The 27,891-nt window shown below is 34.2% G+C and overlaps 1 long non-coding RNA gene and 1 other non-coding gene across 2 annotated transcripts; both read left to right on the top strand.

Moving 5' to 3' along the window:
• The first annotated feature begins 178 nt into the window (after positions 1-178).
• LOC135077209 (uncharacterized) lies at positions 179-27,891 on the top strand. The gene is made up of 3 exons (XR_010258427.1): positions 179-695; positions 14,230-14,260; positions 27,823-27,891. It is a non-coding gene; the product is annotated as an uncharacterized LOC135077209 (long non-coding RNA).
• Positions 14,713-14,842, top strand: LOC135077764 (small nucleolar RNA SNORA16B/SNORA16A family). The gene has a single exon (XR_010258500.1). It is a non-coding gene; the product is annotated as a small nucleolar RNA SNORA16B/SNORA16A family (small nucleolar RNA).

The following is a 27,891-nucleotide window of genomic DNA, read 5'->3' as shown; positions in this document are numbered from 1 at the left end:
CGTTAGTAATGGATGGGAGCTGTGCGGTGGGGTGGATGTGTGCGTGCGAGAGAGCCAGCGACCCTCCCCCGCCCGCCCCCGCGACGCCGCGGCAGCCGCGCGCGTTCACACAACCCGTTGGCCCGGACGGCGCGTCGCCCGCGTCGCGTGCGGGCCTTGACGCGGCGGACATCGACGCGCGAACACGTATCGCTCATTGTTTTTTTATCATCTTGAAACACTTCGCGCTCTCAACCGTACGAGACTTCTTATAAGACTCTACGTCTACACAATTTTTTTTTCCAAATTCTTTTTCGAAGTTTTCGAGATAGTGCAACATGGATAGTGAACTTCGAATTTAGAATGAAGATTTTTTCTTTTTTTTTTCGAAATGAAATCACTTGTCAACTTATACGAAAGCAAGGGAGCAAAGCGAATGCGAGTGGCGTAAGGTTGTACGATTATTTTTGTCGATAGTCAACTGGCTCTACATTTCTGAATGATCAACTCAAACATTTAAAATAAAAACAAAAAATAATAAATCAAATGGAAGTGAAATATTCCAACTTCGAAATAAGTGAAGGAAGTGCCATCTAGTGTCGGGAAATGAAAAAAAAAATACAGAGGCGCTGAAAATAGTGTCAAGGAAAATTGAAAATAAAAAGAAAACAGAAAATAAGAACGTTCAGCATGAAGTTTTACTACTGAACTATGAGGTGAGTACTATAATTTATGAAACATTTTATCACGGAGACGAGTAAAAAATACATACGATACTGATGTAGAGCCGTCGGGATATTATTGATAACATTAACCATTTTGTTTTCATTTATTTTTTCGGTATCAAAAAAGCCTAAGGATCCCTCTTATTATATGCTTTATATGCTTATAATAGTCACATCAATTACCAACCAAAAAGTGGCGCAAAAAAGCTATCACTTTAATCGTTGCGGCAAGCAGGTTGTTTTTGTAAATAGATTTTTGGGTTGAAACCCAACAAAAAACGCGAGTTTTTGTGGACAAAAATGTCATCGGTCGAAAAAAATGTGGCAAAAAATTCGGAGTGAGTTGTAGGTTGAAGGGAATGATAGCTTCAAATACTTTTATAAACCCAATAAAAAATTTGATATTAAAAAGGGCAATGCTTCAGAAAGAAAAAATAAAGCAATAATAGCACCGTGAAATTCTTCAACTCAACATTAGTTTTAATTTAGAGATTACAAAATACTCGTTCGTACCTACGACCCGGTTAGCAACAGCAACTTTGTGATAAAACAGTCACATGTTTTTATCTTGTTGCCATTTAACACACGGCCCTTATCACACTGAACAAACAGTCAAGGAATTTTAAATTTATTTAATTGTTTTTTCAAACATCGTAACTAACTTTTCACTGGCAGGAAAAGTTAAACCACAATTAAAAACAAAAAGAAAAAAAAAGAAATGAAAAAGAAGCGTGTTTAAAGTTTCAAAGATTCCAAATTTAAAATTCGGAACTCTGTATCTTGCTTTATGTAACCGCTGTGCCCTCAGCTATCAGTTTCACCTTTAACTTATCACGTTGTTTTCGCTAAAAGGTGATTTTCGTACACCATTTCTGTATACTGTAGTCTTTATGTGGTTGATAATAAAAGCTTATTTTACCTACCACACGTCAGCAGACACAACAACAGTGTTTTGTTAGTTGTAAGTGAGCACTATCGTGCCTTATCTCGGTTGCTATGGAATAGATGTACAGACCAGAAAAAAACGTGAAATAAGTAAACATATTTAACAAGCGAATATAGGAATTTCCTTTCGTACTGTGATGGCTTTGGATCGGTACTAATAAATATTGGATTGAACCTAACATTATATTCAAAACGCTTAACTTCAAAAATGTAGAGTTCCTTAACATTTGTGGATTTCTAACAAAATGGCATCCAATTTTTGTCTAGAGTTACCACATGTAACCATGTACTAAAGTATCTATTTATAGTAAGTACGTATTAGTATGTAAATAAATAAGAATGTAGAGTGCAATATTTTTTAAAACAATAACTTGCGTCTTTAAAACAATTTTTAGTTATTTTATTTTAAAAACTAAGTACATACAAGTTTTCTCTCTGGTTCAGGCAAAATATCACTATAATTCAAAATCTCAATGCAATAATTAAAAATGTATCCTTTAAAGATATTTAAATAACGCCTGACGGGGAAAAATTGGTCAGTTCAATCTTTGCCCACAGTTGGCGTTGGCACACCTACAATAAAATCTTTTATAAGAGAAAATTAGAAATATAATCTTAAAACAATACTAGACCAGACCAGAGTACAAAACTATTACATAATTAATTAGGTACCTACTAACTGAAATTTTACAAATATTTAATTCCACTCCATGTAAAAGTTTGTTCTAATAAATACGTAGTAATTATTTCCTCAATAAATCCTCTCTCAGCGCAAATAAAATACGGGCCTACCTACATATTTTCCAAATTATAAGTGGTTTGAGAATTTATTACTGTTCACAGACCGATGAAATCCACTACTTATCTGAGAATAATCTTTATTGGCTTTGAAACATCACCGATCATTAAATTAGTTCAGAAAAAAATATTAATGCTTTCAATTAAAAAAGTCTTAACGGCATCAACACATTCTCGATATAACTGGACGTCGAGAAAGACGTAAACACCTGATTGATCGAGTACTCGAAACTCGAAATTGGAATCGAATTACATTCCGTTAAAATTAAAGTCGTTCTTTTTTTAAAAAACAACATCGCGTTTGTACCCGCCAGTACTCAAAAGATATGAAATCGAACGCCCACATGCACACTTTTATCTTGAAATAATTTGGGTGTGTTACACGAAAAATAGTTTGTTATAAGAGTTTAAACGCGGAATTATTAATTTAATTTGGCCGTGGGGAACTTTTTATTTTTATACGGCCTTAAGCTTATCGTGACTTGACGTTTGTACTTATCTTCATGTTCTTTGACCAACAGAATTTGTGGTTCTTTTGTTTTCGTTGGAGCGATGATTAAATTATTAAATGTCGTCGCTGAATCATCGTGCAACAAAAGCTTTGCATTGACTTCACAAATGTCATTGTAATAAACCATTCCTCTTTTGGGAGGTGTGCATCGAACCAAGTTTTTGTCGGTCTCAGCTAATTAGACAATCAATCTTAGGCCCGACGTAATTTGGAGCCAGAATAGGACTCTACTTTAATATACTCGAAAATATGAAGATATAAATCAGAAGGTTGTTCAATGTTATTAATTTCAGTGCGCCTTAGGCGACAGGCAGGATCGTTAGTCTCAGAGTGCGGCCCAGGTTCGATTCCCGGTCACTAATTATTATTTATGGCCACTAGGGTGTCCCGAAATATCTTTTTTTATATTTTCGCTACACAAGACCCCTCAAAAGTTGCGTTATAAGATGTAGATTAGCGTAAAAATAATTAAAAAAATATAAAATAATGTCTCAAGGGCTCTACCGGCATTTTTATGTCTGAAAAAATCACTTAATCAGCCCTTCACTGTTTGTCATCTATTATATTTTTTTCACAATTATTTCATTTTATTTTGTAATTACAGTGGTAGTGGAACACTAAGATATGATTTGCAGGCAATAACAGACTGTTTCCAGTGAGGAATAGGTTTGGTTCGAACTCGCAGAATTCATATTTTGACTTGTTTTTCTCAAATTTTCCACTTCTTCGGCGAGGCTGTTGGTATTATTTCTGTTGAGGTTTTATTGCTGTAAGGTATTGCACCGCACTTTTTTGTTATAATATTACATACTTTTAGCATAAATTTAACAAACGATTACCAAATATATGGTAGTAATATACTTTTTGATTTTTTTCAGGTAAAAACTACCTAGCCAAAAATCTTTAAAATATTATATTTAAACAGAATACTAATTAACATGTTTAATAGTTTTAGCATACTATTAAATATAAATAACATTTTAGAACGTTACATACACTTTCTAGCTGAAGTTTTTGTTCTGTACGCAGATTTTTATCAATGGTGAACTTCAACGGAAGTAAACATATATTTTTAGTTATGAAACGCATACATGTTATATACCAAATTAAAGGCAATTTAATACACTTCTTTGGTTTGTGTAAAACTTGTAGTAGAATATAAGACATTTTGTAAAAAATTGATTTAAAAAGTAGTATCACAAAAATGTAAAAAAAATCTATTTTCCTTTAATTACTAACTAAAGGTTGATTTTATCGATACAATTCATACCACAAAATATCAAGCGCACACGTAGAGCTTTGATTTAAATAAAAAAGTAATCAAATCGGACAAATGGTTTTCAAGTTATGGTTGATTTTCTAAAATATACTGCAATTTTTGTTAGCTTCCACTCAGAGATGCCAATCATTGTTTTATAATAGCGTGATAAAATTATTAACCTGCTGTGAGAAGGGAATTGGGTACCACCAAATTAAATCGATATCTTGGTGGACCCATGGATTAATAAGGAACACATTAAAATCTTGCGCGTAAATGCCTAATTTTGGTCAAAAAGCCAATTCTGTTTTTAAAGCATTTATGGATTTATTGGTTTTTCAACTATTTTAAACCTTGCTGTGACTCATTGTGTACCCTCAAATTTCATAAAAATGCTATTTTTGTATTATTTATAGTTTATGTTAGGAACTCCTAAAATAGCAATTTTAAAATTGTTCAAGGACAGGTAGAGGCCTCAAGATGACATATATCTAATAAAATTTAATGTTAATCGTAATCTATATGTCAAAACGCAACTTTTGATACCTCTTGCGTAACCGTAGCTCAAAAAAATTTTTTTCCCATACAACGACGGGACACCCTAATGGCCACCTCTTATCTCTAGCCTGCGGCTGTAGGAAGTATTACAAAATATCGGACTCGCCCGTATTGAGGTTTAAAGCGAGATGTTAATTGCCCGGGCTTGAAAGAGTAATTACTATAAATTGAAAACAAAAAACGGAACAAAAAAAGTTACGAGAATATTGTGCGTCGATTCATTCTCGTTCGATCGAGTTCTTTCATTTGTTATTTAGAAGGCATTCCGTTACTCGAATAACTTTTTATATAATTAGGTACTACGTCCCTAATTTACTTACAATTTAATTTAATAAACCACTAATTTTAGACACATGTGTACAACAATGAAAAAGCAATTAACACGTTGATCGTAAAATGGCATTTAATTTCTTTGTTTGAAATTCTAACCTAAGACCTTTTGATGCATTTAAGAATTGGATCCAGTAATTAACGCCTGTAAAGTTTTCATCACGGTGTCAGATGCAAAAATAAACTCGATGCAACAGCCAACTACAATGTAACATTTATAAATGAACCGTATGTATAAATCTAAGAAACAATATTCGACTTCAGAGTATTAGTAACGGTCATTAATTCCACTAATACCGATATGGATGTTTTTTGTTTAACAAAATCAGGTTTTGCTTATTGTCGAATAACTGTTCCTGTCAGTTCTGTTTTTACTTCAGCATTGCTGCCAAATCGAGAAGACCACTTAAGTGTGTCAGTCTTGTTTACGCCAGTTTCGCCTGACCCGGCGTCGTTAACTTGAAATTTCTCTCAAAATAATTATCTCCACAATTAAACATACAGAAAAAAACAAATTTCACATTCGAACCTGCTTTTACTCCGTTTGTGGGATGTCACGATCTGTCACTTTATAAATCTCAGGCTATTCACAACTCAACGCGATAATTTACGCTTTTGAAAAGTTCATTAACCCTTTGTAATTTGGATTGACGCCATTTTTTATGTGTAATTACAACATGTAAAGTCGTAACATTAATTTTTACTTTTATAGCTACACTACAATATAAATGAAAGTTAGACATAGACGCTTCAACACGGAAACCAACTTTAACCAATTTTACTGGTAACATTTATATTTTCCGGAAGACTTTCAAAATAGTGTTAATTATTGTGCTGTTCTGTTAATTACATCGTCCATATTTTTCGCTAATGCTTCCTAATGCTGCTTAATTGAGTTAACACTTTTAGTGTTTTCTTTGTCTAACATACGTAAATGCTGTTTCTTATAATGTGCTTCTGAAGCGTTGGTATGAATTAAAATGTCGTCCAAATATAGCATTTACATTTCTATAGACTTATAGGTTATAGTATCGATCGCTAAAATGTGTGTACGGGCGCTCCACGTGGCCTGACGACTGAGCGGCACAATCTCTAGCCTTGGGAATTATTTTAGAACGGGCTCGGAATATCTTGTTGTAATGTATTCTTAAAATGCAAACTGCAGTGATGCAGACTTTGATACTTGCGCTGATCAAAATAAAAAACCAATCGATTGGACATCGATATGTTTTGCACAAGATAAAAATAGTACAAAAAGAGTTTTATGTGCGATATTTTAAACGTTTACATAGTATCTCCTTAAATTTACAACTTATGTATTAGCGCATACCTGAGCTCAGTCTCTAGTTTTGTTTATTTTTAATTGTCAACTCTTATGTTTTTTTAAAATTCCTCTGAAATAAAACCGTTGACATTTTAAACTGTGACTATTATTAAAAGCCGAATTCCATCGCCATATAAACATTGAACTAGTTTGTCATAATGAACGGTTCATAGTAATTTGTGGTTACTGGTAAGGGAACAACAAGTGACCATAATGTTTTTTCAAGAATAAAACGCAGCTCAGATGTAATGATAGCATTTGTGGATGCAGAAAATTGTATCGTGTGTTGAAATAAAAATAATAAAAGACGTTAAAGACTCGAAGCGTGCAGCAAAGGGAACAATTTTGTAAATTGTATCCCTTTGAGGATCCAAAGAAATCTGTTTGTATTTTGATTTTAACAAATATGTACATATGGCTTTGCATATCAATCAATGTTCATGTATGTATCACAAGGCTTAATAAGTTCATACGTTTTAATTATTCACCGAAAAAAAAGATCTTTGGAGCTAACAGCTGTTAATAGGACAAAAGAAAATCAATAGACAATAGATATTGTATAAAGACCTTTCAAGGTTATGTTCGTTGGAGTAATCCTGTCACAATTTCAATTTAGATAGAAACAGACTTACCTACTTAAGAACTGGACAGTCCGACAAACCATAACCAAAGTTAAGTCTCTAGTCAATCATTATTTTAATTAACGTAAACGCCAAAGAACGAGGTTCAACCGCTGTTAGCCATCATTAAAACGCACACAAAATACTTCAACTGTCAATTACTGACAGTGGAATCTTTAAATTGATATATTTTCTATGAAACCACAATTCTGAGAAGCAGTATTCATCTTGTGCAACAGTAATTTTGAGATGACTAGAAAATGGGCGTACGATGAAGTCTAAACTTTGTTTACTACAAATGAATTAGAATTAGTATAGGCCTTTAATTTAAACTAAACTGATTATAATAATGTAATTTGAAGAAATGATCCTGGAAAAAAAAAAGGAAAATTTGAGTCAATAGAAATTCCGAACTTTAAGACTTACTTATAGAACACAATTCAAACTTAAAGTTATGTTCTTTGAGTGGTGAAGTCGTAAATCAGCAGCCCTCTCGCAATAGCGGTGAACAACGTCAAATGACCACAAAATATTGGCCTCCGACGTCCAATAACGTCATAATAGTGCGCCGGGCCGGCATTACGGCCAGGTGGTCATTACAGCTACTGAGTACGGTCATTTCTGCACTTACGACATTCAGCTCTGAGTGTTCTAAGAACTTGTAGAGTAGATCTACAAGTTCTGTCCGATACCGTGGGTAAATACTGCAAAGGTTTTTTCGCTTCGCATGTTTCATTCGCCTCTCTCAAGTCTCGATCGACAGAGATTAAGAAAACCTAAATTGTTAATTTCTTGTAAGACATGAACGGTAATTATATTAATTGAATCGACAAGATCTGTTACAGATTTAATTTTTACCACTTAATTTGAACAAGTACCATTAAATAACAGGAAATCGATCTAGTCTTTAAGCAGGCGGTTAATAATTCTATTTAAAGGCTATTAAGCTTGGATTTGCTCGAATTAAGAAAGTTATCTCATTCATTAATATTCCGAAACTGGCTGTACATGTTTTTGAATTCACTATGTTTATCGAAAGGATAGGTAGGTATCTTGTCAGTGCTGTAATCAGCGGCGATTTGGACGATGATAATCATGTTATTAGTTTTAATGATACAAATAATTATATGAATGAAGTAGACCCGGTACTAAAGGCATGCGGTAACGAACACGGTGTCAGTAATGAGATATTAGCGCCGTAGAATATGACCGGGCTACACTTAATGATATCACTTGGCCCTACGGGCACGGTCAGTTTAATATTACTTAATTCTAGGCTATTACTCACATCTCACTCCTTATTTATACTATTCTTGACGGGCAATAAACCCAATTTTAAAGGAATGTTGATGTACAAAAGAATACCCATGAAACATAAATTATCTACACTTTCTCCAACACGTGTTTCCACTTAAACTTAGGAGCTTATCAAAATAGTCAGCACTCGAAATGCGATATTTTGTAAGATGTCGATTCTAATTCGATTGATACCGTCAGCTGTCAAACCCCTATCAAACGTCAAATTCCCAACGTCAAGTCAGAATATCTGTCTTCGTAATGAGATTCTAATGAATTATTTATTTTAGCTTTGGTTGTACTTCCCTTGGGTATTCGTAATGTTTGTATATTACTTTAAGCAGTTGGACATACAGGGTGTCCCAAAAACAATGGATAACCTTGTTACTATCGATAAGCCTCACTATGGTCTCTTTAGTATAAAATTTCGAGATTTTTAAGTTTTTTTAGAAAATTGCCACCTTCAAGAGGAAGCCTATCTTTGGTTGCAGGGTTATCTATATTTGGGACAACCTGTATATTTGGTGAATTAATGGCAAAGGTTGGCGCTTCGCAAATGGCCAACGTTTGTTCAATAAGCGATACCAAGTAAGCAAACATGTTTGTTGCGAGTGTCACGTGAGTCACAGTTGGTCACAGCCGAGAATAGAATAGATAGACGGTAACACAGCTAGTTTAAACGTTGAACAATAAGCATGTAGGTTTTATTAATTTCGCTATCGCGTTACTAAATTCCATGACATTGTTTCCTTTTAAATAGCGCTACTGTGTTAAAATTATCTTTAATTTAATTGATTAAACTAAGGCCCGACTCGACCAAACTTTTATCCGAGAATAACTCCTGGAATAACTGGCACATTGACAGTTTTAGTATGGGAAATAATCAAAACTGACGATTTATTCCGAGATTATTATTTACTTTTGTTTGGTCGAATCTACTCTAAGACAGTAATTTACTGACTTTAGAACACTTTAGAAGAGGACAATAATGTCTACAAAATGCCAATCATTGGAATTCAAGATCTTCCTTTAAAATCTTGTATTTTTGAGAGAGAGCGGGGTATCCCTTTATCAATGATTTTACTCGGTAGAAATCCCTCGTCCAAAGACAGCACGTTTCATACAAAATAGCTTCACACGTCATAACAGAACATTTTGTGCTTAACATTTAAGATGTCAAACAATCTGAGATAATATTATTATCACAAATACCAGTCCAGTAAGTTGTACCAATGATAAACATATAAAATGCCAAAGTCTTTATTACACAAAGGAGCCATAACTTCGTTTTATGTTGCAGGAATATTCAAACTTTGTTGTTTTCTCAGTACCTATAGTCAACAGCACATCAGACTCTTCATTTTTGTTGAAAAATAGCTCGTATTGCAATTACATAAGAATTACAGTGTTTAAGTTGATGTGCTGTCATTTTCGTTGCATCATCCGTGTCAATAGCTTGTGAATGCATCCTCAGGATTTTGTGTACACATTAGTTTAGATATTATTTGTGTGTTTGATGTAGATAAAATGCTTTACGAATTACTATTCTACCGTCTGTTTGTCAAGAACTATTTATTCTTTGTTGTTTCATACATTATGAAAGCAATACATAATAAGCTGAATGCTGCCCAAAAAAATATTGAAAAACACATTTTTTTGAGTCTACTAATAGACTTTGTGTCATTCGTTTTAGAATCGACTTCGTGATCTTTTCGCTACCAAATAGAACATGGCACTTCATGAAATCATTTGATAAACATAAGTTTCCTCAGTCATACAAATCGATTGGCATTGATATTTTGTCATCGTCAAACTTCTCACATTCAGAACCGAAAGCGCCAAAACAAGCCCGCGTCAACGCCAAAAATCCCACGTGGAATTTGGAGTATAGTAAAGTTACTGTCGTCACAACACATCCCTAGTTTGTTTTTGTTGTGATTCACTCCGTTAGTGACGTGAGTGAGCAACAAGTTTTTCTATTGTCTCCCGATGACACGGTTACACATTGTTGTACACTTTTCAGTCCGAAGCAAACGAAGCAACCGACCGCTTCTTCGCCCCGCCTCAAGCAAGGTGATAATTACAATTTAATGACTACAAACAAAAGACTGTCGCCAAGCGTCGTTACCGCTCTATGAAACAGTTTATAATTGGCTAATTAACAATAAAATATTTTTTACAAATGATTAATGCCATCAATTATCGTAAATCATGCAACAATATGTTAATTCACAAAGACGCTCGCAGTTCAATTGGGTTAAGTGAAAAAATAAAAGGTTAGATATCAAAATTTTTGACAGGTAATTAAACAAAACACCCAACTTCGCCAGTGCATTGTCGGATAGACATAAATTATTATTTATTACAGCGAGAGTCTAACACGAATTCAAGGGCGTTGCATGACACTTACAAATGATTTTTAGATGTTTTTTGACCTTTTTATTTTTTATAATACGCGATTGTTCTGTCTTTTACCGATCGTTACAACACTGGCTGGTTAGATCACAAATTTCAAAGGTCGAAGGGACTGTTTTTTTTGGATTACGTCATCGGAATTTGAATCAACCTTGTAACAGCCAAACTTACGTAGGCTGTTAAACAATGATTTTTAAATACAATTAAAGCATTACATGTATGATGTAGTGGTACTTTAAACAAATAAACGCCTTTAATTCATATGCGTTGTGTTGGCTGTCAAAACATGTTTGACATCATAAAGTAACAAGTAATTCATTACTGTCTACGTCACAAAAGAATAGAAATCTATAGAGCACCGTCTTTCAATGGGGCACAATCGAATAAAGTGCTTTGTACTTTTATTACTATTGCAGCAAACTTGTGAACTATTGTGATTTAATTTCCCGCTCTTAAATTGAGTCTTCGAGTGTATTTTCGAGTGTTGCGGTTCTTTTTTTGAATAATTGGCGCGTATTTTGACGTTCGATTCGGCCGCACCTATTTTTCTTTTGTTTTTAAATTGGCGTACCGTCATCGAATTCGATTAACATGCCAACATTGTTTCAATCGATTAATTTAAGTGATTGCAGTATATTGATTGGCTTCTACATTAATTAACGTGGGTAATGCTGAATTTGTTAACATATCGGCTTACATGTTGTTGCTAGTTTTTTTAGCTTCACCGTGATCCGTTATACTCGGGCTTAGGAATTTGATACTTTCAAAGTTACAATGTTGCACTTGTAAGTTGAACTGAAACCATGCCTGGTGGTTTTATGTGTTAATCTCTTTCAATACATTGAACAAAAACTGCTGTCAAATTTAACGTACCAAAATAGTAAAATTACCCAAAATAAATAATTTTCATAAGTATCCCGTTTATATAGCTTACTTACCTACCAACAAAATAAAAATAAAGTAAGGTCCTAGAGTAATGCTCATGATAAACCGTACGGTATAAGTAAATGCTGATAAGTTGCACAAACTGGTATTCTTATATCAGATAGTCTGTTTACGCTTGCCCTACGATTACACACCCTACGCCGTTAACCCTTAAAAGTCCATGCAAAGGATGATGGGCACAAATGTATGGAAAGTGGTACCCGCTCCAATAGCCATAACCAATATATATTTTAAAAGGCCTTTAGATGTAGGAAAATGTCTGCTATGGGGCCAGTTCTAATTCACGTTTTGAAAGCAGTAATTCCACTAAGTATTATAATGAAAGTATAACACAATCATCCATGTATACGAGTATGTATTATGACTACAATCTATTAATATAACTAAAAGAAGCATTGAAAAGGAAAGGATTATACCTACGATGAACTACCCAAGCTATTAGCCCTTTATTCGCTTTCATCATCATCATCATGATCATTTTAGTCATAGGACGTCCAGTTGAACATAGGCCTCCCCAATGATATTATATAAATGATTTCCACAATGGCCGGTTGGTGGCGGCCTGCATCCAGCGCCTTCCCGCTACCTTTATGAGGTCGTCGGTCCATCTTGTGGGTGGACTTATTGGGTCTTGTGGGTTTATTCGCTTTGGCAACTCATAATAAAACCCTTAAGAAGTAATAAAACTTTAACCCCTTTATTAATAAAAGTTACACCCTAGTTGAACTCTGGCTTAAATTGTCATTTGGTATGGAAATGTCATTTTAATCCAAGGTTCTTCCTACGTGTAACTTTTTATTAATAAGGGGGTAGTACTTCTTTAAATAAAAATATTTATTTCACAACTATCCCTATCAATAATTATAGAGTTAAGGAAGGATGCTGGAGCAGTAAACCCTTCCTGCCTCGCATAACCTAAGTACCATACGATGGACACGTATGATACTTCTTCTTCTTCTTCCTCGGTCCCTCACTGATGAGGATCGCGACCACAGATAGTGTTCCTCCACAGACTGCGGTCATAAGCTGTGTGGACCGCACGATGCAAACTCCCGCCCACCGTCTTCCTCACCACGTCCGACCATCTCGTCGGTGCCCTGCCCCGAGCGCGTCCCCCTTCATACTGTATGATACTTAGGTTACACAAAAAGTATCTTTATCTTCGAACGCAACCAGATCTGAGGCTGGTGGCCATAGTGAATGTTGTTCGTCTTGGTAAGACCTTTCAAATGACACTACAAACATAACTATTGGAGCCGGGTACCATTCTGCAAAAAAGTATGTATATCTTCGTACACAACCAGATCTGAGGCTGGTGGTCATAGTAAAAGTTGTTCATCTTGGTAAGACCTTTCAAACGATACTAGACACATATCTATTGGAGCCGGGTACCATTTTGCCCATTGTCCTTTTGCATACATAAATTATGTATGTTGACACCCAGATACCTCCGATAAGCCGGCAGACAAAGACGAATGGTTAAGTAAGAACCGTTGACACCTCGGAGTGATAACATTTTTGATAAATCGCACCTCGTTCGGATTTGTCGTGCCGGCTCATGACTAATATGAATTAATTTCAACCACGATTTACTCGGTTCAGTTACCTAATAACTGGTATAACCACTGTATTTATGAATCTTTTTATTGCTTTGCAAATGGTTATATCGACTGCCATAGTCCAACGCTAATTGGCGAGTTGTCAAGTTTAATTCTCTTTTATTAAAGCAAGTAATTTAACTTACGCGTGCAGTCAGTTTTGTTATACATTTAAATTCCTGCTTTCCTTTCTTATAATCATGTATTATTACGTTTGCTTCGCTTTGTGATTTTATTAAAGCAATAAAAGTTTATGTCTTGAAAGACACCCGTCTTGTACTAAAAATATCTACCTAACATTGGATACCGAAACGTTCTGTTTTTAAATTTTATTTTAAAACTCGTGCACGTTATAGCGGTTACTGGCCATAATAAAAAATATTAACACGGTAACCGCTGTGTTACTAAAAAAGAAGAAAGGAGTAAAATAATTCTAAATTTAAATATTTCAAAAACGGTTAAAGTGTGGGCAAATAGAACAGCTCGCTTAAGATTCCCATCGGGTCTAGCAGGACCCGTTGTCCCTTGCCCCAGGGAACTAGTTAGCAATAAAGTTACCGTTAAATTATTCAATTTCTTCGCTCAGTAATTGCTCGAAGACATACTCGTGGAACGTCAAATGAAAATAAAATCGTAAGGGAATGCGTTCTTTATTTAAATCGTTTGACGTTTAGATAGTTATGAAAGCTAGTTAAATCGTTTATTGCATTTAAGAGTTAAGACACTTAAATGCTGACTCATTTATAATTATGTTTTAATATTGAAAACAAAGGAATGTACATTGTAATTCCTTTTTTTTATGTATAAAACTTCATCAATTAAATTTTAGATATTCTTCAACAAACATTTATGTCAAAGTATTAAATATTTTACATTATGTATTTAATCTCATTGCTACATTTCTAATAATATATTGTATTGTTTCAGATATTGGATTGAACCGCTGCACTGTCATGAGGTAAATTATTTAAATCTTATTTATATTTAGACATTTGACGAGGAAACTCGTTATTAACATGAACTGTGTGTTCAAATAACTGGCGTGTCACATATTTTGTGACTAAAATAGTTATAAATTGTTAATTCGGTAGATGCTAGTTTGATATTATACCTATATATTTAAATATTAAAACAATATCTGAAGAATATTCATGAAAAATTGGCTACAAAAATTTTAAAAAATAACTCAGTCATTTAACACTTTGAGCGCCACGTGGCAGATAGTGAATGTATTTCCGGTCAATCAAAAAATAGTAAAAAATTCAAGCACCGTTTAATACCATTTTCCACTGACCTATTGAAGCTGACGCGTATTTTCGGCAACTCGCGAACGCACTTCGTGGCGCGTTAAGTCCACCGTAAGAATCGACTCTCAACGAACGCCAGTTCGAGCCCCGACTCCTGCGCATTTTGGGCCTTTATCGAAGCTAACATTATTTCTGTAAATATGCTAGTCAAAACAAGGCCGAGACGAAATGCCCCTATACGGTCGCGGTCTAGACAACGTGTCTCTAACGTATCACCAATGGGGCATACAATTCTTATTTTATTACTGAAAATAAGTGCTTTACAATGAGATGAATGGAAAAAAATGTTTTGATCCACACATTTTTAATGCTTCAAATTATTTTTTAAAAATAAAAAAGCACTAAAATTATTATAATCAAAAAGGCCCCAAGTAGAGTCACTAATCTGATTACAACGTGAAATTATTATTCAACATAATGCGAACATAGCGTGTTGTAGATAACGTCATTTTAGGATAGGTATCCCATTCATTTCATTGGTGGAATTATTACATACTTAAAATTATTGCTCACTCATCGAAAAAATCCAAAACTTTATCGTTTGCAGATTGCATTATCTTTAACCTTCGAGAGAAAGTTAGATAAACAATATGATTGATGGAACAACTTAACCCTTATCGTGCCGATTAGATATGTATTGTTGTGGATTTATTGTCAGCTGAGCTGAAAGTGACCCTCGATTACGTAATCGTGCTCTGAGAGAACTCAGTGGAAGCTTTTTTTTTTTAAATCTAAGACTTTTTTTAAAGATCAGCTACATTAAAAAAAATAAGTCTTAAATACAAAAAATGCTAAACAGTATTTCGTAGGTAAGTTTTAAACTATTTTCGATCGTCTTTAGTCGATTGACTGCTCACTTTGCATGTCCTTTCGAAGGTTAAATGTTCTGAAGTGGCAATTTGTTATTTTGGTTAGCAAAAAATAGCTTGTTTTACATAAATACAGTGCATTTATCATGTTTGGTAACCTTTAGATGCATTCGAATCGAAGTTTTTGCTTCACTCGCGTGTTTTGTGACTGACATTGGCATTAATCTTAGATCCTATATTGTTTTTATATTAAAAATTCTTTTGTTGCATTTTTCATATTCCGCTTTGTTGCTAACTTATTACGAGTACTTTGGCATGAATACCAAACTCCCCTAAGTAGGTATTGTCAAAAACTTATTGTTTTCTTGAGACCACCGGCCGCAGAACGCAATAATTCATTTATTAATGCAATGTTTCTTCTATTATTCCCATTTCTTTGTACACCACCCGGTTCCAACTACCCCAACCCTTCCTCGCCATACGGTGTCTTTAATGCCCCGACTTTCACATCCTTCCTGTTTTAAATGTATTCATAACACGACAAAAAACCTAATGCGTATCATTTGACGGTTTCTAGACAAAAGGTCGATGTCTATTGTGGGGTTAAAAGGATTTTTTTGGGCTTCGAAGATGCAACGGATAGTTTGCTTAGCTTCGAACGTAATTCGATGATGGTTTACTCTCGGTTTTGTTTGAGCTTTTGTTCTTTTGATGGTCCTCGACTAATAATGTTCTTGTTTTTAGAAAAAATAATAATAAAGGCTCTTTAATGACAGTCTGTCTGCTACATAGAAGTGATCGGTTTATGCTCTAATTATAACCCAATTGTTTTTTCAATTTAGAATAAATTTTCTTAATTATAAAATACGTTAAGCAAGAGGCTATTAATATTAGCTAAATGAATGTAGATTAATTGTTATTGAGTATCGTATTAAAAATACATATCAGCATAATAAACGACGACAAGCCAAATCAACTCCTAACTGATATATTTCAACAAACTTAATAATTTACACAGATAATTAAAAATCTTAATTCGAATAATTTGTTTTGATATCACAAAATATGAGCTCTGAAAAGTAATATTTTTAACGATACACCAGCCAGCGATACATTAAAGCGAATGAAAAATGATATTGCATTGGCAAGATAACAATGTCGTACATCGTCATAAGTAATCGGCTCGTTAACTTCGGACTACTTGGGCCCTTTCATCGGCGTCTTACAAACCGCCGCACAAAGTGCGTCTTTGTCGTTCCCTATCTCTGTAGTCTACAATGGCTACCGCGCATTAAAGAATCTAACCCATTTGAATAACGCATCCCATTGTCAATATTATAAATATTATGCTAATGCGATAAAAGATATTTTTGACTCCGGTCGCTTAGACCAGGTGTCGCCAGAAAGGGTTCATGAGATTCAAATGTCTAACCCTCCTGTTCGTGCAATCATTTATTAAGATTTGCCCTTTTGTTTAGCATATGATTCCCATACATGCGTGCATGTGCATCGTAATTTATGTGAGAGCATGATATTTTTTGAAATTCGTTCACAGTTCTTAGATTTTGAATGGTGTTTGAAGACGGTCGTAAATTCGTGGATTAGTTTTATAGTAGTTGGAATAGCATGATGTGGCATTTTGATGTAAGATAAAAATGTTAAAAAAATATGTTTTATGGACGTAGATTTTACGAGTATATTTAAATAGTTAGTTTTAATCTTGTTCATGTTAAGGATTATTCATTAGTGTTACAATTTTATAGCTTGCATTTTGAATAAAACATTATAATTTAACGTTGGCTTCGACGATAAAATTCTATATTCGTTATACAAGTCTCTCTTTAGGATTTCGTTTTTCTTATTTAGGTGGTTTAATCTTATGGACATTTGAGTTTAATTATATTCATACCTTAAACGATTTTAGATTTTATTGATCTATCAATTTTGTAATTCTAACACAAAACCACTACGGTTCCAAAATTTAGACTAAAAGTTTCCCTACTTTATGAATTTGTATTTTTTATGACTTTGAATGTCAGCAATTTAATTAGGCTGACAATTTCCAATATTTCATGTTATTAAACCTTGTACCTGCTGACTTATCATACGATCAGACATAAAACGTAATGGTTTTGACTGTTGTAAGTATTAATTTTACTTCTGTCTTTACGACAAATATTTAATAGTTACTGCACACTGCACATGTATCTGTCTTAAAAAGAATGACTAATTATTACCCCCGCAGGGCGCCCAACATACCTTTATCCAGAAAACACAATTAAAACAAACTAATAGTATCACGCACTGTTAACGCCATCTGTCACTGCACAATTACAGAAATGTATTTTATTTGTTTTCTTACCTTACCTTGTTTCAACATGTCGATTTGTAATTGGAACCAATTTCTCGAGGTTCATTGTAAGCCCGGGGCCTAATTATGCAATTATTGCAAACGAAAAACATCGGCCTTTTTATCGGTGGTTACGAAAATTTAACACTTATCCCGGTCTTCGAGACCGTGCGGCGTTTAAACGGTTAACACACTTTTCATCTATGCGTTTATTAACTGGCGTACTTCTAGGCGATGGTTAGAAATCGACCATTGCTCGTCGCAGTTCCTCACGGGACATGGCAACTTTAAACATAAACTTCACGAATTCAAACTAGTTCCGTCTCCTTTTTGCGAGTGTTCCACTGATGATGTCAGTCATGAGCAGTCTGCCCATCATATCTTGTGGGAGTGTGATCTTTGGAAACATGAATGTGATATAATACTTACAAAACTACAATACAACAGTACAATACAATATACAATACAATGTGATATAAAACTACAATACAACATACATCTGTTTCCGCAATTTATTACACCGATCTTGTCGCGACAAGGAAAAATTTCCGTGCTTTTAAGCGATTTTGTGAAAAATATTATTGGCAGGTAGTTGCTAATTGCTCATAAGATAGGCCCCCTTAATTTAATTTATTGTCCGTGGTGCATAATCTTTTTCTTAAAGGTTTTAAACCTTTGTTTGTCACCTGTCATCCGCTTTGCAATGGAAGGAAGTTGAACCTTAATTTCGAACTCCTCCTATGTTCTTCTGATTAATTTCGTTGCGGGTCCAATGACAGTTTAACTTTCCCCCGGGACAAACTTGACCTTCATTGGTTGGGTTTTTGTGGCGGTCAAGCTGTAGATCCTGGCTACACAGGAGTTGCAGTGGTGGGAACGAGAGGTGGGAATAGTCCCGTCAACTGGCGTACTTCGTGAAGCTTACTGTAAAAAATAAATTGAGAAAAAGATCGTTACATTTTTTGAGCGTTAATCTAAGATTAATAAATTTTTGCTCATAAAACATAGTGTTTATCGCACCTATAATTTGTTGATAAAAATAACTGTTAATAACAGTGTGGTATTACATTCGCTTTTTTGTTTTATAAGCCGGCTGCAATTTCCGGTTGTCATTAAGGGAAGGGTTCAGTAGAGCTTGTGACTTTTCTATTAAGTCTTCTTATATTTTTTTGACCTTAATATTATGAGATGAAATCGAATCAATAACGGATTTCCTTCGCATAGATACTGAAACAGCAAGCTTCATAGCGTTAATGGATGACTCGACTGCGGACGTAGAGTCGTTATTATTAATAACGCCCATAATTCAATCTCATATCAACGTGCACTTAATTAACTAGCGTCGAAAACAATAGGCCTGTACGTTTAGTTGAAAAAACTAAAAATATACATGTAAAAAATATTAAAACTTCGTTAGTTTTGGTGCACGTCGAAAATGTTATTGCTTAATTAAGACGGTGTAAAATTAAATAAAGTACGTAAATATTATAATAAAATGTTCTAACATCATTGTAAAATCATTGAAGTGTGTCCTTTTGGCTCGTGAATTCCGTAGTCGTGTCTAAAAAACGTTCTGAGTACAGTCACCCAAAGTAGCCAAAAATCGCAACGTCTTTGTTGCAATTGGATTAAAGATTTGTTGTCAACTTTTTGACCACTTTGGGTGTTACGAACTATTTGGCTGACTGTACTTAGATGTACAAAACGTATGGTAATAAGAAGCAGCACAGATGGCTAGTCAGCACAGCTGTTCCTCGACTATTCTTATGCAAAGCAGAATTTCATTGTGCGTTATACAGTCGCCCGTTGTACTTACCACGTACGTGTACTAGCAGATTCCTCGATGTAAAAGAGTTTACGGATATTTTATAAGAAGAACAACCTTCGTGGTATTCTATTTAGATTTTTAAATTAAAAAAGAACACTTCTTTTTTCGTTCTACATTCCAGTGTTAAGTGAACCTATAATTCTTAATTTAAAATTTGAACTGCGCTTCGAAATAGGTATCCTACTTTTTAAAATTCGAATAAGGAACTTTTTTTTGTTAAGTCTTGATGAAACGAAATTGGATATCATTACTTTTTAATTAAAGCAACTGGCCAGTGTAAGTGAAAATATTAACACAGAGGTACACACATTTTTATTAAGATTAAAATTCTGGCTGGATTAATAATCGTGTAATTCCTTGCCGGTTATGTTTTTAATTAGCGCGGGAAAATGATGGAAAGACAGGTGGGGTATTTTGTAAAATAAAACTTTTTGGTCTAGATTTAGTATTTTACTCTTACGGGATTCGTAAGCTTGGAGATGACTCAATTTTAAAGGAAAATGCCTGAATATTTTTTAATCAAAATATTGCATTGTCTTAACTTTCACTGTATAATGCCATTGTTATAATATAACAATTCACTCGTAATAAAATTGGTTATTTGTTTAATTCAAACAATGATTAATATCTACAATCAGTAGAAGAAACTCTACTATATCAGAAACTTGTGTAAGACATTATTATTTTTTAATGAAATCATACAAATTCTAACAACTCTTATCATCTTATCACGTAAAGATAAGGATAGGTAAATAGAAGTTAATCCAGTCAAACTTGACAATGGAAGTAAATCGTCCCTGTTTTCGCTAAACAACGATCGCGAACGTTCGTCACGGTAGGATTCGTGCGAATTCCGCTGTCACACGTCAGAAATATTTGACGCATATCGTTTCCAACGCTTAACCGTTTATCTTTTTTTAATTAGATCGATCGACTATTGTAACAATATAAATTATTTTAATCGTAACATATCTGTGCAAAGATTTATAGACAAATATGCGCTATTATTTATAGCCCGATGAACGAATAATTGCTTTTTTAATATCTTCTGCGAGTTGATAATGTATAATTTTTAATTTATTTCAATAGAGAAAAGAAAACGTGTCATGCTATAACTGAGGATTTATAGTGTTTTCTATGACTAATAAGGCGGGGCACAGTAAAATAGAGATGGCACGCCCGGACGGCACTTAACTGCTAACTAACTCGTATCCTTTATTCCTATTAGCATAAGATTCATGTTAGCTCGTATATTATTTAATGATGCAATCAGGAACAAACGCTTGGTTAAGAATGTGTCGTTTTATAGGCGTTGTAAATAATTTACGATCGTTACGAAAACAAACCGTGGACGATCCGATTTGGTGTGGAGACAACCGAGTAGACTACGTGATAGTTGCTATAACAAACATGAAATATCTCGGAAATTACCTACCATCTTTCAGTAAAATTTTACCACGTACTTAATGTGACATTTTGATTTCATTCGCTAGAGAATCGAAAGATGCGTCGTTTCGTCCCATCTCCTGAAAAATTGCTAAAAATTACTTACGTGGTGACAGAACAGAACAAATCGTCGTGTCTTTATCCAGACCAAAATGATAATTCAAACAAATTACTTACCTTATTTAATAACGTACGTAAAGCCCATTTTTCCTTAGCTACACTCACGCAAGCCATAGGAATACAGAACCTTATTTAAATGATTGGAATTCCAAAAAACGTATTTTATTAAGCAGAATTTTATTAAGCCTGAAACTGATTAATTATTCATAGCACAAACAAATGAAGAAGATGAAAAAAATAAGCTGATAGATTGAACAAAATTTTAAAAAATGGAATCAATCATTAAAATCGAACACTGGCCATTTGCCACTAAATAACTCAGCTATATAAAAAAAGAATTATGAAAAATAAAATTAAATATCGAACACAATTCCACGACCAATTTGTCACGTGCAAAATTAAAAACGTCTTAAAGTCACATTTATTCGCAATGAAATAAATATAAATACATAGGTAAGAACACGAATTTGGCATTTCTACACCAATAAGTATTTGTTGTAGCATACATTTTCAAGTAGTACGTTAATTGGTTTCAAGAATTATTGTGATCTGGCACGATCGAAGTTGCAATTAGGTACGTACGCGAGTTTTTGCGCGCGATTCGCGATGTAATGTGACACAAGGAACAAAAATACAGAAGGGAAATGTTGGCTGTGTTTTGTAAACATACCTATTAGGGATTTGGTTCTGTAACTTTTAGCAATAGGATTGTACAAATATCCCAAAACACCCTTAATCCATATCCACGGAATTATTTTAGGTTTTGTTGAAGTAGTTGTACCTAGGGTTAAAATAAAATTATTACCTTGAAATTCAAGGCAGTTTACATGGTAGAGTTTGAACATTCCTTACATTTAAGTCATACTTTACCTCTTCGATTTTAAAAAATCCCAAACAGCACTTAGCAGGTGGAAGCATCCTTTGGCTGAGTTGCACCATCTTACCTTAACTTTGACAAACGTCAAAAATCTGTCAAACTCCATACAAAAAGCACCGGTTAATTAAGGTTAAAATAAAGTGGTGCAACTCAGCCCTAGTGTTTAATTTGACTGAGGCATATTGAATTTACAGTATACTTTGTAACTATACTGTAGTTTTATAACTCAAGAACTCCTCCTTCAGTTATACGTTATGCATTCTGCTGGATCTGAAACTTACGTAACTGTGTTAATTGCTATTCTTCAAAATGTAAAGTCTAATGACTGTACACTAACTGCTAAAGTTCTCGTGCAAACCTACCACATAACCACCATTACTCAGCCGGGTTCAGGCGTCCTACATTGTCTCATTAAGCCATGTACACATGTTCTCACACATAAATTCTCTCGGTTTCAGCGCTCCCTTAATTCGGTGGCTTCCTCAATAAAATTTTATAGGTTATAATTAACCCGAGACCACACGCAGGAGACGCGACGCGTTACTCTTTTGTTTTTCTGAAAGTCTTCCGTCCCGTTTTGTCGCACGCTGTCTATGTAAGTCTATCTGTGTCTAATTGATAGTGTTTTGTTCGATAGTGCTGTTTTAGTTCGTTTGAAGACGCAAGTGCCGTTCGGTTGTTGTTTAATCTTTGATTCTATTTTTGGCTTTATCAGTTTTTATTGGCACTGTTACTGCAACAGTATCACTATCAGTGTAATGGTATGTTTAATATTGTTAGTATACATAAAATATGATGAATGAAAAGGATAATGACTCGTGCCTGTAAACTTATACTCAGTTGCAGGTATGTGTTAGTATTATAAGCAATCCTTTAAAAAACATAATCATCATTGTTTCTGTGTAAAGTTTTCATATTTGCTTAATGTCTGGCACATTGTATGAAAAAAAAAACTTTTATGTATTAAAAAGTTCAAAAAAATAATTCATAAAAAGCAGTTAGTAATCATATACAGACTAGGGCATGTAATATCGGAAGGTTTTCAATTCCGATATTGGATTCCGATATTGGATCTCAATATCGGAATTCCGATATTAATATCGGAATTGAGTTCATGTGCTATAAAATTAGTATTTGGTTATATTCGTAAGAATTCTGGATTGTTTACAATAAAATAATGATTTTAATCAAAATCTTTAATTTGGTACAAAACAGCACTTCATAAAATTGAAGTATTTTAAAACCATTTTTACGTTATGGGTATCCATTGCATTTGGTTTTTTATGTGACAAGAGGCAAACGAACAGACGGATCACCTGATAATTAATGGTTACTGATAATGAGCCTATGGACTAGAAAATAATTAAAGTGTTTTTGTAAAATCACAGGTATCAAACAAACTTTTACTCCTTCATTATATTACCCTGTTTTATATTGGCGGAACGAATTTTAGAGTCATTCAAATCACGTGTTACATAAAAAATTGTAGAGAGTGGTAAAAAACTTGATTATGCTTGTAATTCGTTCCTTTTTGATTATCGATGTACAACTCACAAAACCACGAGTCATCATCATCATCATGTCAGCCATAGGACGTCCACTGCTGAACACAGGCTCCGATGCTGATTTTCACAATGGCCGGTTGGTGGCGGCCTGCATCCAGCGCCTTCCTGCTACCTTTATGAGGTCGTCGGTCCACCTTGTGGTTATGAGTCCTACGCTGCGCTTTCCGGTACGTGGCCTCCACTTCAGAACCTTGCTGCCTCATCGTCCGTCTGTTTTGCGTACTAAGGCAGAACCGTTGGAACACCTTATCACAATGCTCGAAGACCTTAATCGAGTTTCCCAACAGGTAGGCCTTCGGATGAATATGGAAAAAACGAAGCTTATGTCGAATGTCCATGTTGCTCCTTACCCAGTTTCGGTTAGGAGCTCGATTCTCGAGATTGTTGACAAGTAAGTATGTCTATCTCGGAGAAACGATTAGCTAGGTAGTTAGATGCAATTTCGAGAAAGAGTTAAATAGTCGAATATGAATGAAGACGATAGTCTTTAATTATTGTGTGTTACCAGTGATGATATACGGCTCGAAAACGTGGCCTTTGAATATAGAGCACAACGTGCTATGGAGAGGGATAAGCTTGGTGTTTCTTTACGAGATCTAATCAGAAATGAGGAGCTCCGTAAACTAACTAAGGTCGCTGACATAGCCCGACGGATTAGCAAGCTGAAGTGGCAATGGGCAGGGCATATAGTACGCAGAACTGACGGTCCATAGTCCAGTAAAATTAATGTTTGAAAGGGAGTCGAGAACTCGAGATGTCGTTCTTTGTTGACCAAGTACCTATGGCAAATGCTAAAATTGATTTAGAACAAGTTAAATTAACCATAAATAGTAGAAAGATATTAAAATATTTGCAGTGGAACAAAAAGTGATGGTGAGAGACATGAGAAAATCATTGGTCTTTGCCAATCATGTACTTTGGGCTTTGTGGCAGGTTGTGGCGAGTTTAAACGCTTTGTTTAAAATGTCAATTAAAACTTTTATCTGATTCCGATATTACGATATTGGGTCGCTCAATATCGGAATTGAAATATCGGATCTCGCAGTCCGAGATTCCGATATTACGAGATTCCGAGATTCCGATGTTCATGCCCTAATACAGACTGAGCAATAAATTGCAATATTAAAGTATCAAATTACTATGCAAGGTATTCACACAAAAAATCCTGGCAACATTCTAGGACCTTAATATGGCCACCCCGTGGTTCGCAGAACCGTATTATGACAATCCTTAATTAACTGGAAGGCTATTAATTAACGGTTGGTATCTCATCTCATTAGGCTATATTTAATAAGCCAGTACTAGTATTTGTAGTATGCTGCAAGGTTTTCAAGCTAAGTATGATAAAAAGTAATAATTATAATAATTATGAGTAAGTTAAAATCGTGTTTAAGTTAGTTTATTACACCCATTAGTTCCTTCCTCTTCCTTTAAAATAACTTCAAAAAATAATAATGCTGTAAAGAGAAAGAAAAGCTTTTTGTGTTCATAACATTACATCGAAATTCATGTTGCACTTAAATTTTATTATAAAACCAGATATTTAATATTAAAAATACTTTATAACGGCCAATCGAAAAACCACAGACTAAAAATATAAGCGATTACCATGCAAAACAAGTTGACCCAATTTCATGTAACTGATGTCATCGACGAGCGATGCGAATTAAAAAATAAATAATGTTTATACAGGCTGTCCTTGTGGTTAATAAACTAGAGTACTAGTCCACTTTTATCTTTTAAAGATTATTTTTGTGTACAGTTAAAAATGTCTAATAGTATCAATATAATGTTCCAAGTTTAAAAGGATTTAAAAATTGGCTCATTAAGCGATGTTCCAATGCAACATCGCAACTCGTACGACAGTGCAAATGGATGACCACTTATGTTTAATTCACAACACCCTGTATAAATAAAATTTAATGAATATGGTAGTCACGCCATTCTACAACCCCCCTATCCATCATGCAGGCGTGGCGAGTGACCGACGCAAACTAATCGCCCCCGTTGATAGATGCGACGCCATATTGGAATTTCCTTTTTTAAAAAACAAACTTTTCATTCACGATGCGCAAACGCAGCCAAGTAATTAACTTGCCTTGTTCGGATGCTGAAATTTAAATTTCGAATTCCAATTTCTATGGTAATTTCTTTTTAAATGTTGTCTGTTTTTGCAATGGTTTAGTGATGTCTATCATTGTTGGTGTAGGTCAGAAGGAACGATGGCTTATCGCGTTTTTATCGACTCCTGTAGAGCGTGAAGTGTAAATTGTTTTAAATTTGTTCTACTTTTAAAATCGACGTTCTTATTTCGAATTCACTTGTTTATTTGTGCCTGTATAACGATTTTCTTCGCTTTATGCGTTTGATGTAACAAAGAAGGGTTTTATGATTTTACAGCTTACATATTTATAACCGGCATCTAGTTTATTGTGTTGCTTGTAAACTTTCGCCATAATTGGAGCAATTTGAACGAACGTTAATGTAACATAGCTGTTCTCATGTAATAGGTTATTGCTAACATAGATACAAGTTTCATGTTAAGAGTAAAAAATATTTAAATTCCTTACTTTAAGAGGTATCCTAAGTTAATACAATGTTTAATGTAGAGTAAAAGGTACGTACAAGATATTCGCAAACAATTTTGAATTTACATCAATATTTCAGTTTGTTTTCTTAAGGTTTTATTTGTTGTTAACTGTTTTTTACAAAATCTTTGAGTGAAGATTTGGCCTGACACTGTAGACGATAATCTCGTCCACTTAATTGAACCACTTTCAGACCAGTTTGGCTTTCTTGCTGTTTGATGTAGCTCTTGATATTGACCGCCAGAACTGCAACCTGTAAAAATACATAAAACAGTTTTTATAGACAGTATTTTCTTTCTTTAACTGAAAATTCCAATTTATATCTAAGCATCGTTGATTGAAATTTAATTATTATTGTTATCTGACAAGTGTAAAAAAATTGTTTAGCTGCTACAGAAATACAGTGTAAGGGTCATTGACCCTTTATTTATTATGTTCTAAAATGAGTCATACTTTAATTTATATTTAAGTTCAATGACATCAATCTTGTCCCTAAGCCTGCTGTCAAAGCATTTTTTTTTATTCAAAAATAGATCATTTTATACGGAACTGCCACGTTTCCAGCCAGTATTTTTTATTTTATAAAACCCGAACAAGTCGTACGTGCAAGACTGCGTATCTCGGGGCGGCATCATCTCAAAGTTTACGTGAGCGGAGATTTGCTCGTATGTACGAGTTTCCACTCAAAACTTTTATTTAAAAACTTTTTTGACGCTCAACTTTTTCTAAGTTGCCAGTTTGCTCGAGCAATTTATTTTTCAAAGAATTATAGTTTCGATACGTTCATAAAATGTTAGAAAGGTTTTAATAGAGATTTCTATAAAACTTCTTGCTTATATTTCTCTCAAGTTACGACATGCATTGTCTTATAGACAGATAATTAGCTAATTAAGTATAAGTATACAATCCCATAACATGCATTATTCCACGACAAGGAACTAATTGACAGGCTAATTGTAAAAACATGCGCAGTTACTTGTTTATAGTCGGTAAGAAAAGTACTTGGAGTTTTACTTTCATCGATACGAGGGAAAATATATAAAAAACATGAAACATTCTGAAGTAATGTTTTATTAAAACATGCATTCGACACGTGTATAATTATTGTGACTTTCTGTTGTGTAACTATAATAATTATAAGTGACTTGACTTTATCTATTAGGTATAATTTATAATGACAAATTATTCGTGTTTAATAAACTCAACAAGAAAATCGTTGAGGGTAACCGACGGTCTGTGTAGTTATTAAAATTAATGATTATATTAACTTAATAAAAAATGTTACCTGTACATATTTTATGAAGTTAAGCGTCTACGTCTAATAATTAGTGTTAAAAGGCACAAATATAATATTAAATAAAAGATATCAACGGTTTATAAAATACTTAAATCATTATTCAACCGCAAATTAAAATAAATGCATTCACTATCTGTTTTCAATTTTGGAACGCTAGTTTAAATTAGGAACTCTATATTCCCAAAATAAAATCACACGTCTTCCAAATTCAAATTGATTCGAAATTCGAAATAAAAAAGGATCAAAAAACTGCGGTCGACCTAGACCGCGGTACCACCAAGCTCACATCAAACTCGAACTCGCCTCGATTAACGAAATCTTCTTACGTTTCAGATTCGAACGTGTCGGAAACTGGAAAAAAAACATCGCCGCGCCCAACCTGTTGTGGTTGGGGACATTTGG

This window comes from Ostrinia nubilalis, chromosome 13 (assembly GCF_963855985.1).
Source record: "Ostrinia nubilalis chromosome 13, ilOstNubi1.1, whole genome shotgun sequence".
Taxonomy (NCBI): domain Eukaryota; kingdom Metazoa; phylum Arthropoda; class Insecta; order Lepidoptera; family Crambidae; genus Ostrinia; species Ostrinia nubilalis.
Note: the sequence above shows the minus strand (reverse complement) of the source record. Positions and strands in the feature narration are given on the sequence as shown.